Source organism: Choloepus didactylus, chromosome 3, assembly GCF_015220235.1.
Source record: "Choloepus didactylus isolate mChoDid1 chromosome 3, mChoDid1.pri, whole genome shotgun sequence".
Taxonomy (NCBI): Eukaryota; Metazoa; Chordata; class Mammalia; order Pilosa; family Megalonychidae; genus Choloepus; species Choloepus didactylus.
This window is the reverse complement of record NC_051309.1, coordinates 89,476,207-89,493,227: the sequence shown is the minus strand read 5'-3', so window position 1 is coordinate 89,493,227 and position 17,021 is coordinate 89,476,207. Positions and strand designations below refer to the sequence as shown.

Below are 17,021 nucleotides of genomic sequence, written 5' to 3'. Positions count from 1 at the left end.
ACCCTGCTCCCGGGGCAGGCATTGGGGCAGTGCAGACCAGGAGCCCCCCAGCTGGCAGTGCTCCCGCGGAATCTGCCACCCAGACATAACGTCATTTGTCCTATAGAGAGTTTAACTTTTTCTAAACAAGTTGATAATGTTGGGGGTGGGGGTGATGCTTCTTCCCCACTCCTGATCTTGACTTCCTGATGGAGGGAGCTCCAAATTAAAATACTCCTGGCCTCCCTCTGCCTCGCCAATCTTCCCCAATAGAGGAGTAAATTCTGATTGCTGAATTTGGGAGAAGGAAAGGGGCTCAGAACCCAGCTCTGTCTTCTCTTACTCTCCTCTTTGTAATGATCCTGCCCCCAAAGAGCCTCTATTCTATTTCTCTTGTCCATACTAAATAGACAGGTCAGGTTGCCCATGTCAGGTCTTTGATCAGGCTCCTAGAAGAACCTGAGATACAAATTCTTGTTCAAGTGTTTTTTTGTTTTTGTTTTTTTTTAATTGTGGTTATACATACACATATGACGAAATTTGCCATTTTAACCATTTTTAAATGTAACATTTAGTGGCATTAATTACATTTACAACATTGTGCTATCTTTACCACCATCCATTACCAAAACATTATTATCACCCCAGACAGAAACTCTGTAACCATCAAGCAATTACTCCCCATTTTCACCCCCAGCCCCTAGTAACCTGTACCCCTCTTTCTGTCTCTTTGAACTTGCCTTTCTAGATATTACATATAAGTAGAATCATACAGTATTTATCCATTTATGTCTGGCTTATTTCACTCAACATATCTTCAAGTTTCATCCATGTTGTTGCATGTATCAGAACTTCATTTCTTTTTACAGCTGAATAATATTCCAGTGTATGTATATAGCATATTTTTTTTTTCCATTCAACTGTTGATGGACATTGGGTTCTATCTTTTGGCTATTGTGAATAATGCTGCTGTGAACATGGGTGTGCAAGTATCTGTTCAAGCCCCTGCTTTCAATTCTTTTGGATATATAACTAGAAGTAGGATTGCCGGGTCATACGGTAGTTCTATGTTTAACTTTTTGAGGAATTTCAAGGGCTTTTTTGGGAGTTTGCTCTCAGGAGATGCTGAGTGAGGGAAGCAGGATGGAGCTGAAGTTAAATGAGAAAGTGGTCTCAGTTGAAGGCTAGTTTCACCCAGTCCCACGGAAAGCTCTGGAGCACAAATTGCAGCATTAAGTTAGTCCTTTCTCAGGCAAAAGGGCTGGTCTTTTGTACCCTTCTCCAAGCTCAGTCTTTGGCCAAGGTTTGCCTCCAGTGCAGGTAAGAGGGTGGCAGAGCCTCCAGGGCAGGTCAAAGCATCTCCCATTTGGCCAAGGGCAATTCTCTCACAAATGAGCAACTGTCCAATATAACAAACCCAGACTCACAGCAGTTTGGGGTGTGTGCACCTACTGGTGCAGGAGATCTGGGCCCCAGGCACCAACAACCTCTACCACAGCCTGCTTTGGTCCAGTGCTTCTTGTGCCTGGGGTTCAGAACTAGGAAGCCCATTGCCTATTGAAATAAGCTACATTCTCCAGTATAAGCTTTACCACTAATGGCAGGATATTGGGTGTCCCTAAGCTAACTCTCTTCTCTTACTTCTTAATTCGTTCAGGCATGTAGTAGGGAGAAGAGTTACTTATCTGGACACCCTCAAATGCCAATTTATAAGTTTTAAAAATTAAGAAATATCATGTCTGGCTTCTATTGAAAAATCAGATGCTCTGGCAACTACATAATTAACCAAAGATAATGGTGGCTGCCCCCTTTAGGTGGGGTATATGGTCTCCATTTTGTGATAGTCCTCACCACTCCTTCTTGTTTACATCTGGCCTGCTTCACTCTTTTACATTGCCTTCCTTCCTTGTTCCTGTAGGCATTTGAGTTTGTCACTTCTAGTCTAAATCTTGGGCGTGTAGGAAGGTTCCTAGAGGAGACCAGTTTTGAAGTATGAATTAGCAGGCATTAGCTAGAGTTAGAAAGGAAAAACAGGCATTTTAGATAGCATGGAGACGTGAAATAGCCACATGGCAATAGCAAAGAGTGTGTCTAGGGGAAATAATAAAAAGTGAGATGAGAAAGAAAGGCATTCCTTTCTCCCTCCCTTCCTTCCCTCTTTCATTCATTTATTGCTCTATTTTAGAGATGGTGCTAGGGGCCCAGCAAGAACCATTCATGCTAAAATATTCAGAACGTTCTGTAAAAGGTATTGGAAGACACTGAAAAAATTTTATGCAGGAAGCATGGGGAGTAGTCCAGACCCACACCCCCACAACCCCCAAAAAAATCATGTCTGAAATCTTGTGGTCAGAAGCAGCTTTGTTGCAGGAACTGAAAACAGGCTAGTACAGCCGAGTGCAGTGGAGAAAGAGGAGACTGGGGGGAAATGCAGCTACAAGTAAGAAAAGTCTTAGGACCTTCAGAATTTTAATCTGTATCCTAGAAATTTTGTGAAGTCACCAAAGGGTTTTGAGTAGGAAAGTGAAATGATTACATTTCCACATGTACTATATAAGTCAGAAACCAAACAGGAGACAGAAACCACCCAGCAGTTTGAACAGAGAAAGTTTAATATAAAGAATTATTAGCACGTAGTAAATATAAAGATGTAGAGAGAACTCTAAAGAACACCCAAGGACTGAGAGGGAGTAATGAAAGAAGAGCAACTAAGAAGGGGACCTTTCCCCAAGGTGGAGGCTCAGACCTCAGAGGAGAAGGTGTGATTGCAGCCTGCTAGATGGCTGAAGTTTCCTGGGTTGCCTGGGCCAGGGCTCGTCCATAGTAGCTAAGCAAGCAGGAAGCACCAGACCACGATAAGCTGGCACAGGCTGATGTGAGGATAGGCAGAGGGGGTCCAGGAGTCAGGCACCTGCTCACCAGGGTGTCCTTGGAGCTGGGGCATGCAAGATATGAGAGGGACACAGAGATGTGCTGGGCTGTGAGCTTGCCAGAAACTATATGCTCTGGGTACATGGCTGGGGCAGAGTGCCACTGGGCCACCCCACCCATGCACCTCTGGCTACCACACAATAGGAGCAAGAGGAAATAAAGTGGAATAATCAGCACCAGAAGAAGCTCTTTCCTCTTGCAGTGTCCTTCCAGTTGCCCTCTATTGACAAAGCCTAACAACGTGCTCGCTGCAAAGGACAAACACTTAAAGTGTCCATACCGTTATCCCAGAGCAAGTAATGAAGGATGGGTTTGGAGCTGAGCTGCAATAAATTGATAACTGGCATAACCATTAAGATCACTTTTAGACACTAAACCTTCCTCTACTTTTCTTCTCTTTCTCTTTTTGAGTGTTTGTGACAGTCACCAAAAATTAGGCAAAAGAAAGTAGGAATAACATTATATTTTCCGCATAATGTCTTTTTCATTGTTATAAAGAGAACAAGCCATTATTATCCCCAGAAGACATAGAGGAGACTGTGCAAAGCACCACATAAGGTTTTTTCATGTTCTTTTGTCTCTGTTGATTGACCTCCAAAGTTAATTGCAGATCTAATGTGCTCTGTCTCAACTTATGACTTCACTGCTGAGTGAGCCTATCAGCCACGGAATTTATTCTCATTTATACTGAACCACTCACCAGTATTATACACTTCCTGTTCCTATATATTAATGAAATAGCTTTACATTACTTGTATTGCTGGGTTTTTTGTTTTGTTTTGTTTTTTTAGTGTTTTAATTGTGCCCTTACATATACCAGAAAAGCCATTCATTTTTCAACCAGTGATCAACAGAAAAATCAGCAACTGCCTTCCTCTTTATGGGGTGATTTTAGAAATTATTATTATTATATTCTTCAATTTCTGGGAACGTTACCACTTAGAGGATTAATGGCAATTAATGAAAACCATAATACAGTATATTTAATAAAAGGTATCATTAACTTTATGCTACTTATTTATGTCTACTTTTGTGAATGAAACAAATGCTTTAAAACCTTTGTCAATTTGATGGTAAAGATGAATCTGGGGAAGCAGTTGGGGGAACATCGTGGAGTCTTTGAATACTGGTGACTTCTCTGTAGTCACTTCCAAAGGTCTCTCAGTCCTCATTCTCTTTGACCTCTTTGAAATGCTTATTTTGGCCAATCAATTCCACATTCTTGTTTATTCTCAGGTGCTTTGAAGGCACTGATTCTCTTCTCTGCCCCCTACCTCACATTCTCTCTTTGCTCCTCTTTTCCGGGCATAGTCACTAGAAGACCTCACTCTCATCCTCTTCTCCATCATCATAGGATTAAAATGCATCTTGCTTGCCATAGGTTCCAAATTCCTGCCCACAAACTACCTTTCTCCTGGGTTTTCATGAACACCCAGTGCAACATTCATATCCATCTACAAGCACGTACTTGGGCTTTAGGAAGAGCCTGAACAGAAATCCTGGATTTAAATTCCAGCCTTGTTCCCTCCCTGTGTGAGCACAAGGGAGCCACTTGCATCTCTGACTCTACGTTTCCAAGTCTGTAAAATAGGGATATCTGCCCTGCCTTGTTTTGAAGGTCACACGGGATAAATGCTTGAGAAAGCACTTTATCAAAGAATAATCCTCCTTTATCAAGCTCTTACAAATGCAGGTATTATTGAGGACATTTTACATTTATTATTTGCTTCTAACAACAATGCTGTAAACTATATACCATTATTTATAGTTCACAAAATGAGAAAAAATCAGGGCTCATAATGCTTAATCATCTTGTTCAAGGCCACAAAGCTAGTACCAGGACTGGGATCGAGCCCCTCTCTGCTTAACACCAAACTCACCCCCAAGAAGCCGACTCTGGCCATTAGGACAGAAGGATAGTGGAGGTTTACAATATTGACCTGAGACCTGAGGACCAGAATCAAAAAATTAGCTGAAACAAATGCAGCTCCAAAGAACCAAGGAGGAGAAAGTGATTAAAACCGTCCTTTAGCCATGGCGGTTAGGAGGGACACTGGGGCCCTGGAGGCGGCTGCCGTCTCAGCAGGCATCACTGCAGCTGCCATGAACAGCTGCTTCATGTCACGTGTTCCACATTTAAAGTCCAGGGTAAGCATCAGATTGGCAGACCCTGGGACATAAGAGTAGGAGAGAGGTGTCCTCTCATTTCTGCTTCCACAAGCCATTCTTTCAGTTTCCTGCCCATGCTTCCCCCAAAACACACACACATCCTCCCTTTCCTTCCACCCTCCTCAGAATGTGATGTGTTTCTCTCTTTTCCAAGGCTAATCCTTTTACCTGCTTTCTGAAGCAGATATCTTCCCACTTTCTCCATTTCTCTTCTGATCTCAGCCTCTCCCACTCTACTTATTTTTTTCTCCATGTACAAATGTGTTGAAGACTCTCCAATCACTACTGAAAAGTCTCACACAGTGGAGCTGCTGGGTTCCTCCATAAATGTGTGGTCACCAATCTCAAATGAGCTTCAGGCCTGCCCAGAAGTCATACTACATTTCTCTGATCAACTCCTGCTTCCACTCGCCAGAACTGCTATTTCCAACCTCCACAACCACCAGATCCCTGAGGGGATAAAGAACCTGTTGCCCTTCCAGGAAGAAAATCTATCTTACCTGCCTCAGAGGCAAACAAACAAACAACAACAACAAAAACAAAACAAAACAAAAAACAAACCAAAAAAACATTTCACAAGACTCAACCACCAGGAGTGGTAGGAAAGTGGAGTCTGGTGGATGTCAAAGGAAACCAGAGTAAGGAGGGAAGGAGGGAAGGTTTGTAAGTGGCCATCCTAAGCTGCCTCCAGTCAGAATGAGAAGACACACAGAAAATATAAAGAAATACCTTTTATCCTCTGGACTCACACCATGTTCATGCTAGGAGTAAAATTCAGTTCTATCTGGAAACGGTCTGAACCTATATTAGACCTTGGCTGCAGAGCAGCAGAGTTCCCTAAGAATACGGTTTTTGTGAAGTAGACATCATCACATGTCAAATGAAAAAAGGAAGGCATACACAAAGGATACTGGAATAATTCATTCAAATTTTAGAGAAGTGAAAACGATGTAGGTTCTCCCCTGAAATCATACCGAAATAAGATCAAGGTACTTTAAAGAGATACAAAAAATGAAAACAAAAAATAAGAAAATATAATTTAAGAACTAAATTGAAAGAAGTATGGACATATTTGACCACATAAAATGTTTTCAAGTTATGTATATAAAAAATAAAACTAGATTTGAAAAAATGCTTTTAACAACAAATAAGACAAAGGGTTAGCGTATTTATTATCACAATTGCTCACGTAAACCTGGATGAAAAGTGCTGAGAGCACAATAGGTTAACTGACAAAGGACATGAACAGATATTTTCAGAAAATAATACAGTTAATAAGCAAACATATTCAAACACAGAAAGGAAATCTTCATAAAAGAGTTCATATTTGAAGTTGGGCCTGAAAAATTAAAAGGAACTATTGACATCCAGTGAGCTTTGTAGCAATTATTCAGGGTTTGTTTGTTTTTAAAGAAAAACACTTGATATTTTGCCAAAAATGAGTAAATTTGAAACACCAAATTTTTAATGCAGTTTTATTGAGATACATTCGCACACCATATAATGAAACACCAAATTTAAAGTTAAGTTTGTAATTTTGTATCTATGAAATAAATGCAGGCAGCAAACTAATCTGAGATTTTTTCAAATAAGGATGTCTGTCAGATACAATCTAGATGTTGTCTGTATTGCTTTGACAGGGTTTTGTGGTGAGTTAATCTCTGAGCAGCAGATAACAAATAGATTGGATTTATTGAATGGCTGTTCACTGTCATTCACTGTGGTATGCCTTGGAATTGCAGCTGCCCTTCATAGACAGCCACACAGCCACTATCCCAACTCCTTTCTAGTATGCATTTGGTAGTGCAGTGGTGGAGAAACTGAAACCACACTGCCCAGACTTCCTTGCTGCTGGGGTTCTAGACATGAAATAGTTTCCACCAATCAGATGCACGTACATCTCTTCTGCTACTTACTACCTGTGTGACCTTGATATGTTTACTCTCCCTTTGCCGGCTTTCCACATCTGTAAAATAGGGATAATGACAGCGTCTTCCACATCAGCTGTTATAAGAACAAATGGGTTAATTCCCATAAATTGCTTAGCCTGATATATAGGTAGTATCAATAAGTGTCAGCTTTATGGTAATCATTCTTGCTGTTGTTATTTTGAAGGTGGACCTGAGATAGAAGCCATCTCCCTGATATTCAGCTGTTTTCCTCTGGCAAGCATGGCCTTGGGCCCATTTGTAGAAAATAGCAGGGTTCTGTTGTCCATCATTAGCTTCATGGGTTCGAAGAGTCAGTTGAACCTGGATCAAAGTATGTCCTTGAAGTCCACATGCCCTGTGTCAGTTTGCCAGGCTGCTATGATACATGCCATGCCATGGATTGACTTAAACAATAAGCAGTTATTGGCTCACAGTTTTGAGGCTAGAGAAGTCCCAAATCAAGATATTGGCAAGGCTGTAGCATTCCTGGAGTCTGTAGTGTTCTGGTGCTGGCTTGATGCAATCCTTGGGGTTCCCTGGCTTGCTGCAGTCCTTGGGGTTCCCTGGCTTGCCTCCTGCCTCTCATCACATGGCAATAGCTCTCTCCTGTGTCTGCTCTTCTGGTTTCTGCTGACTTCCAGTTTCTTCCCGTGCAGCCTTCTCTGACTTCTGTCTTCCAGGTTCTTCTCTTTTAAGGCCTCCAGAAATATGGATTAAGAACTACCCTCAGTCACCTGGGCCACTCCTTAACTGAAAACAGGTCTTATTTATAGATGGTTTCACACCCACAGGAATGTAGATTAATGTTAAGAACAGGTCTTTCATCAGGGTACGTAATTCAATCTACCACAAACTCCAAGGAAGGAAGGATGGGGTGGCCCATCTAGACCAGGTAGGTGATAAGGGTATAATATTCAGCCCTCTCCTTCAGCCCCATCCTCTCATCAAACCCCAACAGCAGACAGAGAGGAGAAAAGCAGCTTACATTTATTTAAATTCTCTGTTTATGTGTGGGTCATTCCCTCTAGAGATCAGAGACCATTTCTTACTCATTTTCTATCCCCAGTATTGGGGAATAACATTCTATTATATGCTCATAAATGTCTGTTGGAAGATCTTAACTGGGCTGTTATTCAGGGTACTATAGAATTCACAAATCTCCAATAAAAGTAAAAGTATCTCAGGAAATCAAGGGAAAATTACAAAGTGGTTATTTCTACGCATGTTCAGTTCAGTATTTGAGGTTGAATTTACTGTGCACTTTGTTCACTTTGAGCAAAACCTAAAACAGTAGAACTTACTGTTTGGATCATGATCCTGTGTGCTTCATGTAAGTTGGCATATCTTTTTTTCCTGCAATTTTACTGAGATGTATTCACATAAAATACAGTCATCCAAAGTGTACAATCAATTGTTCACAGTACCATCGTATGTTGTGCATTCATCACCACAATCAGCCCTTGAACATATTCATCACTCCAAAAAACAAAAAGAATAAAACTAAAAGCAAAAAGAACATCTCAAACATTCCATAATCCCATCCCCTCCTATTATTCATTTACTTTTGTCCACATTTTCCTACTCATCTGTCCATACCCAGTGTGAGCCACATGGTTTTCACAATCGCACAGTCACACCTTATAAGCTATATAGTTTTTACAATTATCTTCAAGAATCCAAGGCTACTGGGTTACCGTTAAACAGTTTAAGGTAATTTCCTTCTAGCTATTCTAATACACTAAAGACTAAAAGGGATATCTATATAATGCATAAGAATAAACTCCAGAATGACCTCTGACTTTATTTGAAATCTCTCAGCCACTGAAACTTTTTTTTTGTTTCATTTCTCTTCCCCCTTTTAATCAAGAAGGCTTTCTCAATCCCCACACTTCCAGGTCAAGGCTCATCCCTAGGAGTCATGTCCCACATTTACCGGGGAAATTTACACCCCTAAGAGCCATGTCGCACCTAGGGGTAGGGCAGCGAGTTCCACCAGCTGAGATAGTTTTAGAGAGAGAGGCCACATCTGAGCAACAAAAGAGGTTCTCTGGGGTTGACTCTTAGGTAAAATTTAAATGTAGGCTTAGTCTCTCTCCTTTGCGGCAGAACAAGCTTCATAAGGGCAAGCCCCAAAATCAAGGGCCCAGTCTACTAAATTGGTAGTCCCCAATGCTTGTGAGAATATAAGGAATTCCCCCAGGTGGGGAAGTTTAATATTTCCACATTTTTCCCCAGTCCCTCAGGCGGCTTTGCACATGCTTTCTATTCTCTGCCCAAATTAACTCTGGGGGTATCAGGGCTTCACATTAAACCTGTACAAACCAAAGTTGGCATAACTTTTAACCCAGACAAAGCATTGCTAGCTTTCAACATTGTACTGGAAGTTCTAGCCAGAGAAACCAGGCAAGAAAAAGAAATAAAAGGCATCCAAATTGGAAAGAAAGAAGCAAAACTATCCCTATTCACAAATGAAATGATCCTACTTGTAGAAAACATTCTTTTAAAAACCCTACAACAAAGCTACTAGAACCAATAAATGAATTCAGCAAAGTGGCAGGGTAAAGGTCAACACAAAATAATCAGTGGTGTTTTTACACACTAGCAATGAACAATCCAAAAAAGAAATCAAGAAAGTAATTCTATTTATAATAGCAACTATAAGAATAAAATATCTAGGAAAAAGATTAACCAAGAATGTGAAGGACTTGTACATACAGAACTGCAAATCATTGCTGGAAGAAATTATAGACCTATATAAATGGAAAGTTGTCCCATGCTCATGGTTCAAAAGACTTAATATCATTAAGATTTCAATCCAACCAAAGCAATTTACAGATTCAAAGAACTCCCAATCCAAATTCTGACAGCCTTCTTTGCTGACATGGAAAAACTAATAGTCAAATTCATATGGAAGGGCAAGGGGCCCCAAATAGCCAGAAACATCTTGAAAGAGAATGAAGTTGGAGGACTCACACTTCCCAATTTCAAAACTTATTACAAAGCTACAATGAGGCACAGGCACAAGGACAGATATAGCAACAAATGGAATAGAATTGAAAGTTCAGAAATAAGCTCACACTTCTATGGCCAATTGACTTTATTCAAGGGTACCAAGACCCTCAATAGGGAAAGAATTGTCTCTTCAATAAATGGTGGTGGGGACACTGGACGACACATGCAAATGAATGAAAGTGGACCCCTATCTCACACCATCTACAAAAATTAACTTAAACTGATCAAAGACCTAAATCTAAGAGTTAAAACTATAAAACTTTTGAAAGAAAACCTAGGAGAAAATCTTCAGGATCTTGTACTAGGCAATGGGTTCTTAGACTTTACACCAAAAGCATGAACAACAAAAGAAAAAATAGATAAACTGAACGTCACAAAATTAAAAACTCTTCTGCATCAAAGACATTGTCAACAAAGTGAAAAGACAATCTAAAAAATAGGAGAAAATCTTTGGAAACCATATATCTGATAATGGTTTAATAACAAAAATATATAAAGAACTCCTATAATTAAACAACAAAAAGATACAAAAGAACCCAATTTTTTAAATGGGCAAAGGACATTTCTCCAAAGAATGTTATACAATGGCCAATAAGCACATGAAAAGATGCTCAACATCATTAGCCATAAGGGAAATGCAAATCAAAACCAGAATGAGGCCAAGCTGTGCCCCTCTCCCTCCTGCAGGCCCCTCACCCCCAACTCCCTCCATATTTTACATTCCCTCCCTTCCCTGCTCTCCTCTGGGCACTCATCCCCAACCCCATGTCCACCCTCCCACCCTGGGCTGCCTCCTGGCAGCTCAGAGTGGGGGAGGAAGCCTCAAGCATCCCCAGGTGGAGCTCCAGACACAGCCATCCATGCTGGCAGGCTGGCAGCCGTGAGCCAGCACCCACATGGAAGGCTTGATGTTGAGTGCCGTGGAGCAGAGAAATACTACTTGGATCACTTCTCCTACTGTGACATCAAGAGCACCAAGAACGTGATGGCCAACAGGCGGGTACCTGAGCTCTTCCAGATGTACAGCTGCCCCAACCATGTGGCCCTGCAAATTATGGAGCTTTATGGTGCAAAAGGCCTTGTTTATTTTTGGAAGAAGTCAGTTCTATATTTCTTCCTTTTAAGAGTGAAAGGTATAAAATATAGTAATAACCTTTCTCTGCCAAGATTTGCAGAGCTTCAAAGAATGTATGGGAATCTTGCCATGCAGCCTCACATTCTTCAGATTTTGAAAATCAAGGATTCTTGTTTCTGGTTGTGACTCCCCTACCACCCTTCTGGGAGCAAGTGAAAGAAGGATCCATGATGCTGTCCAGCCTCTTACAACTGCAGAGCCACAGGAACCTGCTTCCCGAGGAGTTCCACCACTGCTGTCATTGCTGACTTCTCCACACACATGGAGCGAGCACAGTCATCCCAAGTGGGGAAACAGTGTGAGGCCCCTTGCAGGATGGAAGCCATCTTGGTCTCCATTTGGTGAAGCACAATCAAGTCCTTCTGCATGGCAATCCCAGTGTGGTCAGGGCACTCCCCACCTCCAACCCCAAGTGAACTGGGTCAGTTCTGCATATACTCCACCAAACAGCACTTTTTTTAGCCATGCATCCTGCTTCTGTCCAAGACCAGACAACAGTAGGGACTGCAGCCCTCAGCATACAACTGCCCATGTTGTAGTACAAAGGCCATCCAGTACTTATGATGATCCCCAGAAAATAACAGAAGAATAAAGGCAATATTAAGTAAATCAGTTTAAAGCCCTTCAGCCCTATCTAAATGGATTTATTCCAGGATCTTCAGCTAAAGAGTTTTTTTTTTTTTTACAAAATGACAACTTCCTATTCTTGCTTTCTTGTATTTGGGGACCCTCAGACTTTGATTAAGATGATGCATTGACACTGGATGAGTTGTGCCTCTTTTCATCTGGTAGTTGATAAGAAGCATGACTATGACTTACCTGAAAAACTTACTGGAAGCTTAATGCCCAAACTGATTAGTTTGGAAGATTCAGCAGCCCTGGAGGCCTTAGTGATGTCAGGGGCAGACAGAACTAGCTGGAGAAGGGTGGTAGGATTGGCACAGTGTTCCAGCAGGTGGCTAGGTTAGAACACTGTAGCAGATATTGGGAACTGGCCAGGTGAAGTAGGTTTTTCAGGCTCTCCTGCAGGACCTCCAAGCAAGTCACATCAATGCCATCACCAATGGCCAGAACCAAATCAGAACAATGAGTGGTGGGAGACAGGTAGCAAATGCTCTTCAAGCTCACAAACTCTGACCCAATTTGATTCTAACATTGTACCAGCTGATCCTGATACTGCTATTTTTCATCCAGTTCCCTTTCAAATGATCCCAAGCCAAATCTACCTGCAGGGCACCCTGCGCATAAGCTCCTTTGCTTGCATCTCTGCTCTGCTGCCACTGCCACAACCGTGAAGGAGATTGTGCACCTGCAGGCCAGGCTGTACAATCACCAACTCGATGACAGGTTCTGGGAAGTGATTAGCAATGAGCATGGCATTGATCCCACAGGCACATACCATGGGGTCAGTGATCTGAAGTTGTAGGAATCAAGTTTTATTGCAGCATGCAAGTGCCCCACACCATGCTGGTAGATCTGGAGCTTGGCACCATGGACTCTGTGTGCTCCAGGCCCTTTGGGCAGATCTTCAGGCCTGTCAACTTTGTCTTTGGTCAGAGTTGGGTAGGGAACAAGTGGGCCAAAGGGCACTAAATGGAGAGTGTGGAGCTGGTGAACTCAGTGCCAGACAACAATGCCCTATAGAAGCACGCCAAGAGCTATGACTGCCTGTGGGGCTTCCAGCTGACCCACTCCCTGGGTGGGGGACTCAAAAAGAGTTCGTACCCTTGTCATCAGCAATATCCCAAAGAAGTACTTAGGATCATGAACATGTTCAGCATGGTGCCCTAGCCCAAGGTGTCAGATATGGTGGTGAAACCCTACAAAGCCACCCAGTCCACCAGCTGGTGGAAAATACTGATAAGATCTATTGCACTGGTAACTGTGGTGGTTTGGAACTGTATGTGTCCCAGAAAAACATGTCCTTAAACTTAATCCATTCCTATGGGTACAAACCCATTGTAAGCAGGACTTTTTGATGAGGTTACTTCAGTTAAGGTGTGGTCCAGTCCAATCAGGATAGGTCTTAATCCTAATACTGGAGTCAGTTATAAGCAGAATGAAATTCAGACAGAGAGAAAGCCATGAGAAGCAAGAAGCTGGTCAATGCATCCCGGAAGAGAAGGGAGAGGCCAGGAGAGGCTGTCATTTGCATTGCCATGTGTCAGAGGATCCAAGGACCAAGGATCATAGGCAGCCAGCCCCAGAATGCAAATCTTCAGGAAGAAAGCATTGCCTGATGACACCTTGATTTGGACTTTCTCTTAGCCTCAAAAACATGAGCTAATAAATTTCCATTGTCTAAACCAACTTATTGCCTGGTATTTGCTTGAGCAGCCCAGGAAAATAAAACAGTAATGACACCCTCTCTGACCTCTGCTTCAGCACTCTCAGGCTGACCATGCCCACCTAGGGTGATCTGAACTACCTGGTGTCATCCACTATGAGCAGGCTCACCACCTGCCTGCACTTTTCCAGCCAGCTCAACACTGAGCTGCACAATCTGGCCATCACCATGGTGCCCTTCAACTGCCTGCACTTCTTCATGTCCAGCTTCACTCCCCTCATGAACCAGGGAAGCCCTGACCATGCCCAAGCTTACCCAGCAGATGTTTGATGCCAAGAACATGATAGTCTCCTGCAACCCCTGCCATAGCCACTACCTGATGATGGCTGCTGTGTTCAGGGACCACATATCCATGAAGTAGGTGGACAGGCAGATAGATGCTAAATGTCCAAAACATGAACAGTGGCTATTTCAACAATTGGATCCTCAACAATGTGAAGAAGTCTGTGACATCTTCCCCCAGGGGCTAAAACTGTCCACCACCTTCATCAGTAACATCACCAGGTGATCCAGGAGTTGTTCAAGCACCTCTCGGAGAAATTCATCACCATGTTCTGGTACCAGGTCTTCCTGCACTGGTACACAGGTGAGGGCATGGATGACATGGAGTGCACAGGGGCAGAGAACACCATAAGCAACCTGGTATCTGAGTACCAGTAGTACCAGGAAGCCGCAGCCAAAGATGGGAGGCACGTTTGAGGAGGAGGTGGAGGAAGCCAAAGAGAAGGTGGCCTAGAGCTACCTAGCCATGAGCAGGTAAAGTGTGGAAGTGATGTGAACTCTTTATTCACTAACCACCTGTTCTCTGGTGCCCACATCTCACTGTGCTGTGCACTTGCTGTCTTTCCTGTCTTGGCATCACATGCTGTACAGACACCATGAATGACGCAGGTTCATTGTGAGAAAAAGAAATCCACGCACAGGAAATAGGGCTTGAAAGAACAGGAAGTGATCATACTAACCTCACTATCCCATTATTTGTGAAACCACCTGAGCTTTCAGAAGAAAATAAGATAAATTCATGAATGAGATTTGCTTCTGGAAATACCGTAGCAGATGTTTACAGTAGTTCCAACTCTTATGCTTCTGACCCAGAACAGATCAGGAGCAATGAACTCGTCAAGGGTGTCACTCAGGAGCATCACCCCATAGCACCACACCACCACCACCACCCCGCCATGGCCACAGTCCTCTTACTCTAGATCCTCACCCTTAATCACAAATCAGACCTTTGCAGTCACCACAGGACAACAGCAGGCTGGATTGTTGCCCATCCTTCTGCACAGCCTCCAAGACCATGGCCATCCCAGGTACTGGGTCCCTCTGGCACCACCCATGGATGCCGACGGCCTTATAGCCCACACTAGCATCTCACCACCATGGATTCCTGAACAGTCCAACTTGGTGGATATAAGACAATTCAAAGCATGTGCTCTATCAAGTGTAAATGAACAAGATGATGAAGCTGAGCAGCATCCAGAGGTCTTGCCAGTTGAAAGAAATCTTCTGATCCTGCAAGCTCTCTTTGAGTTGCCAAAAAAGATCACAAAATGGAAAAGATGGTCACTAGTGTTTCTGCCAATGTACGCAATTTAAACCTGGTCAGAGATCAAAATCAGAAGATAAATTAAGGTCACTGAACATACACAAAAGACTAGTGTCTTAGCTGCTGTGCTTTTCTCACAGCCTTCTATTCCTAGATCTGTTGGAAAAAAATAAGAAAGCTATTCAGGCATCAATTAGACACGATAAGGAAACCAAGTTTTGGCCCGTTTGACTAGTGAGTTGCAGCAACAATTAAAGGATGTTCTTGAGAGAATTTCCCTGGAAGTTTGACTGGAACAACTTCGACCATTCTTTCATCTACAAGCCAATTGCCCTTAACTGTGAACATACCCATTTTTAAGTGGTTTGGGATTCAAAGCCAATTTGGAGACCCAAACATTCATTACTTATATCAACATTAAAATTTATGATTCTCTTTTGCCCTATATCTTCATCATAGCATTTAAGTAGCTTTTATTTTTTTATTTCAACAAAACAAAATGAGGTCCACCTCACACCCACTAGAATAGGTATTATTTTTAAAACAGAAAATAAGTGCTGCCGAAGATGCAGAGAACTAAGAACTCTCATACATACACTGTTGGTGGCAATGTACATGTTGCAACTACTGTGGAAATCAGTTTGATGTTTACTCAGCTAGTTAAACAAAGAACTACCACATGACCTAGTAATCCCATGTCTAGGTATATATTCACAATAAGTGAAAGAAGGGACTCTTACAAATATTGGTACACTAGTGTTCATAGCAGCATTATTCACAATAGCCAAAAGGTGGAAGCAACCCAATTGTCCCTCAACAGATGAATGGGTAAACAAAGTGTGGTATATACGTACAGTGGAATATTATTCAGCCATAAAAAGGAACAGAGTTCTAATACATGCTACAATATGGATAAACTTTGAAGACATCATGTTGAATGAAATAAGCCAGACACAAAAGGACAGACTGCACGTGTATGAAGTAACTAGAATATGCAAATACATAGAGATAGAAAGTAGATCACTAGTTGCCAGGGGCCAGAGTAGGGTGAGGCAATGAGGATTTAATTCATAAAGGGTATAGAGTCTCTGATTGGGGTAATGGGAAGGTTTTGGTCATGGATAGTGGTGATGGTAGAGCAATATTGTGAATGTGATAAATGCCACTTAGTTATATGCTTGGGAATGGTTGAGATGGGAAATATTATGTTGCATATTAGTTACTACAATCATTAAAAAAAAGAGAGAGAAACTAAAGGGACAATGACAATTAAATGCAATACATGATCCTTAATTAGATCTAATAAAGAGGAGAAAACGCCCAAAAGAACATTATTGGAACAATTGAAAAAATTGGAATATCGACTGTATGCTTACATATAATGTAAAATTTCTTGAACTTGATAATTGTACTTAATTGGTTACATATGTGAATATCCTTGTTATTAGGAAATATGCATGAAAGTATTAAGTGTTAACAGAGCCTCACGTATGTAACCTACTCCTACTGGTTTAGAAAATATAGATAAATAGATGATAGATAGATAGATAGATAGATAGAGATGGATAAATGATAGAACAAATGTAAAATTTTCAATGTTGGTAAATTTGGGTATCTGGGTAGGGAGTATATTGAAGTTCTCTGTATTATTTTTATATAGTTTTTTTTTTTTGCAACTTCCCTGCAAGTTTGAAATTATTTCAAAATAAAATTTTTTTAGAAGATTATTTTTCTCCTAAATAAATTACTTTTTCTTAAGATTCAGATTCTGTGACTTGACAAGTATACAGTAAATGGCCTTTATTTCTTAGTTAAGGTTCTTTGGGTTATAAGTAAGAGAAACCCAAGCAAAGTAACCTATGATGAAAGGAAAGATTTATGATAAAATGCAGGGATATTTCATGGATCCCAAGGACAGGACGTACACCCAGGTACACAAGGGAGTGGAACCAGGGACAGGAAGTTTTCAAA

At 41.7% G+C, this 17,021-nt stretch overlaps 2 pseudogenes; both read left to right on the top strand.

Annotated features, from left to right (window-relative positions):
- Window positions 1-10,918: 10,918 nt before the first annotated feature.
- LOC119530338 lies at window positions 10,919-15,388 on the top strand (annotated as a pseudogene).
- LOC119529600 lies at window positions 12,452-14,240 on the top strand (annotated as a pseudogene).
- Window positions 15,389-17,021: the final 1,633 nt, after the last annotated feature.